The sequence below is a fragment of the Terrapene carolina genome, unplaced genomic scaffold, assembly GCF_002925995.2.
Source record: "Terrapene carolina triunguis isolate 2854851 unplaced genomic scaffold, T_m_triunguis-2.0 Scaffold833, whole genome shotgun sequence".
Classification (NCBI taxonomy): domain Eukaryota; kingdom Metazoa; phylum Chordata; order Testudines; family Emydidae; genus Terrapene; species Terrapene triunguis.
Window position 1 is genome coordinate 3,041,209 of NW_020665184.1, and position 3,396 is coordinate 3,044,604.

Here is a 3,396-nt window from a genome sequence, read left to right on the forward strand (position 1 = left end):
GAGATCAGGGCCCCGTCGTGCCGGGCGCTGCCCAGACCCCAGCTGAGATCAGGGCCCCGTCATGCCGGGCGCTGCCCAGACCCCGGCTGAGATCAGGGCCCCGTCCTGCCCTGAACTGGGCAGCGAATACTCCAGGCTGGCTGCATTGCTCATTCCCACGCTGCTTTGCCGCGGACGGGGACAGACACAGAGCTGTGGCGCCCAGCCCTGACCCCAGATCCCCGCGCTGAGCTGGCCAAGACATGGGCCCGGCTCCCGGAGGGAAAAGCAGCAGTTGCTCGCATGCCGCCAACATGGGCTATTTACATACACCACAATCGCTCTGCCTAGTAGTCCCAGGGGCTACTCTGCACAGCGCCAGCCAGCCGCAGGTCATAGAATATCAGGGTGGGAAGGGACCTCAGGAGGTATCTAGTCCAACCCCCTGCTCAAAGCAGGACCAATCCCCAACTAAATCCCCAAATGGCTCCCTCAAGGATTGAACTCACAACCCTGGGTTTAGCAGGCCAATGCTCAAACCACTGTGCTATCCCTCCCGCCTTCGAGGTCGGGGGCGGGCTCAGGCTGCCAGAGAGAACGGCAAACGCGGGGACAGGGGGAGATCTGGATGCAAATCCCAGCTCGGCTCCTGGCTCCCCCGTGGGACCCTGGGCAAGTCCTTGCATCTCTGTGTCCCGCCGCGTCTCCTGCTGGGAAATGGGGCCAGAATCCTGCCCACGGCTCTGAAGAGGGCGAGCCCCTGGGGCAGAAGCTGGGGCCAGATTCGATGCGTTTCCATCCGCTTGAGAAGGTGGCAAACGTGGGCCTCTCGCCCGCTGGGCCTGCTCCTCCTGGGGCTGCGCCCGGGGCAAGGTGAGGGCAGGCAGAGAAGCCGAGTGGCCGGGGGATGCTGCTCTGGAAGCCGGGCGCTGGAGCAGCCAGCCCCTCGGGCACCCCGGCAGGCCCCTACCCCCGGAGCGCAGCTACGAAACACGGCCCTCGCTTTGGGTGCAGCAGCAGATTCGCTGCGGATTCAGAAGCTTCGGCAGCAAAAAACCGGGCTCTCGTGGTTCCAGGATGGGCCTGGGCGCCCGAACTCCGGGGTTCTCTTCCCAGCCGGGCTCTGACCTAGAGCAAGGGGGGGCTGAGAATCAGGACTCCTGGTTTCTATACCCAGCTCGGGGAGGGGAGTCGAGGTCCAGAGCAGGGGGCTGGGAGCCAGGACTCCTGGGCTCGGAACAGCTAGTGAGGTGGGCAGTGCGCCTGCCTGACACAGCCCCACGGCACCCTGATCCCTGCGTGGACGGAGCCAGACGGGGGGCTGAGCTCACCAGCCGTGCCTGAATGAGCACGGATGGAGGCAGCCAGCATGCAGCAAAGGCCCTGCCAGTCCCTGGGCCTGCAGCACTCACATCCCCAGCCCAGCCCTCGTCCGCAGCTCTGCTGTGCCTGGCCAGCGGCATTCCATACGCAGGAGGATGCGCCCGGCTGCCCAGAAGAAACGGCTGAGCGAAGCCAGCCCCCCCGCAGCCCCCATGCTCCCTGGGGAAAGCGCTGACCCTCTCTTCTGCCATCCCTGCGGCTGCCTGGGCTCTGGGCAGGCCCCCGGAGTCAGCGCAGCCTTGGGGCTGCTCTAAGTCGCGTTCCACTCCCCCGGGAAGCAGAGAAGAGCCGGCGTGCACGTCCCCGTGCTGCGTGCTGGGAGCAGGGCAGGGGCAGAGCCGTGACGCAGGTGCTGCAAGTCCGTCGTCGGGGGTCTCCTGGGGGAAGTTAAACAAACTGTCGAGCCGGCCGAGGGAACCTCTTGGCCAGCGATGCCAGGACCTTCTGCTCTGTCTGTGCAGTGCCCATGGCTGGGGCACCTGGGCACTACCGTAATACACCTAATAAGCACCCGGCCCAACGGGGTACCGTATTACTCTAGTAGTCTTGCACTAGCAGCCTGGGAGGAGGGGCCGGTCCTGGGGGGCCCTGGCTGCGTCAGAGGAAGCCAGAGGGTGACTCACCAGCCTTTAAATTTAGAAGCAAGACGTCTCAGGAAGGTTTTTATTCCCTGCCTTTGAAGCAGCAGCCCCTGCCGCGCGCCGCACCAGAGAGACCCTCCACCGGCCTGGCCTGATCCAGCCAGAGGCTCAGGAAGGGCAGCTCCCCGCAGCACCACCGTTTACACCCACGGGTGCCGGGAGGGGTCATTTGCACGCGCTGGGCTGGGGGCTGGGAGTCCGGACTCCTGGGTTCTATCCCTGCTGGGTGATCTTGGGCGAGTCCCCCACCCATCCGGCTGCCTCCACTTCCTGTTCCACCCTTCTCCTCCGCAGGCCCAGGCGAGCTTTGGAAGGTGCACCTAGCAGGTGTGGAACCGGTCTACACTTGGCTGGTTAATGCGCATGAAAGGCACCCGCATGGCCTTGTCTACACTACAACTCCGGGAGGGAAAGGGGGGCTGGGGACTGGGGCAGGGAGCCATCAGGACTCCTGGTTCTAGTCCCATCTCTGGGGACAGGAGGAGGGGCTAGTGGTTAGAGCGGGGGGGGGGTCTTTGCAGATAATGAAGCGCTCAGAGTTATCCAGCCCCCCCAGTCATGCCACAGTCCAGGGCGACGCCGCAGCTGCTGGCAGGAGCCGTGTGCCCTCCCGCTGTGGCCATGAGCGAAGGCACATCTGCTGTCTGAGCGAGCGAGCGAGTGAGCGGCCGGCGCGATTAAAGCCATCAGTCACGCCCGCCCGCTGGCTCCGTTACTAACGGCCGGGGAGCAGGAACAGCTTGTCTGGATTCGGGGGCGCAGCGGCGCAGACACATAAATATCCCCCCCGCCCCCAGCACCGCATGGAGGGGAAGTGAAATCCCAGTGCCCAATGCGCTTCGACGGCTTTAAATCTGCAGCTGAATTCCCAAGGGCCGTCCTCTGCCTTCTCGCCCAGACAAGGCCCGGAGACGTGGCACGTTCTGGCCTCGCCTACGCAGGGGCACGGACACAAAGCTCTCCCCAAGCCCCCGCACAGACAGTCACAGGGAAACCCAGCGCGCCGTCACCTCTGGTTATTAAGTTCCCTACGGTAGCCCGTAACGACTCCAGGCTCCAGCCGGCCCTGGAGCCCGAGCCATGAGGCAGATTGAGCCTGGCGAAGCGGGCCCTGGCGCCGCTCAGTGGGGAGGGCCGGGGGTAGAAGCTGGATCGTGAACTAGACCATGTTTAGCCCCCGACTCCACGGCTTTGACTGAGCCGCAGCCAGGCGGCTCCCCCAGCTACCGCCTGGCCCCTAAGGCTTCCCAGCACAGCCGGGCCGGTGCAAACGCCCCACTCCCGCGCTGAGGCCTGCAGAGACGCCCCGGGAGGCCAGGACACAGGGCGACGCCGGCAGCCTGGTCTGCCAGCCAGTGCCGGGAGCCATCTGCCAACACTTCAGCCTGGCAGC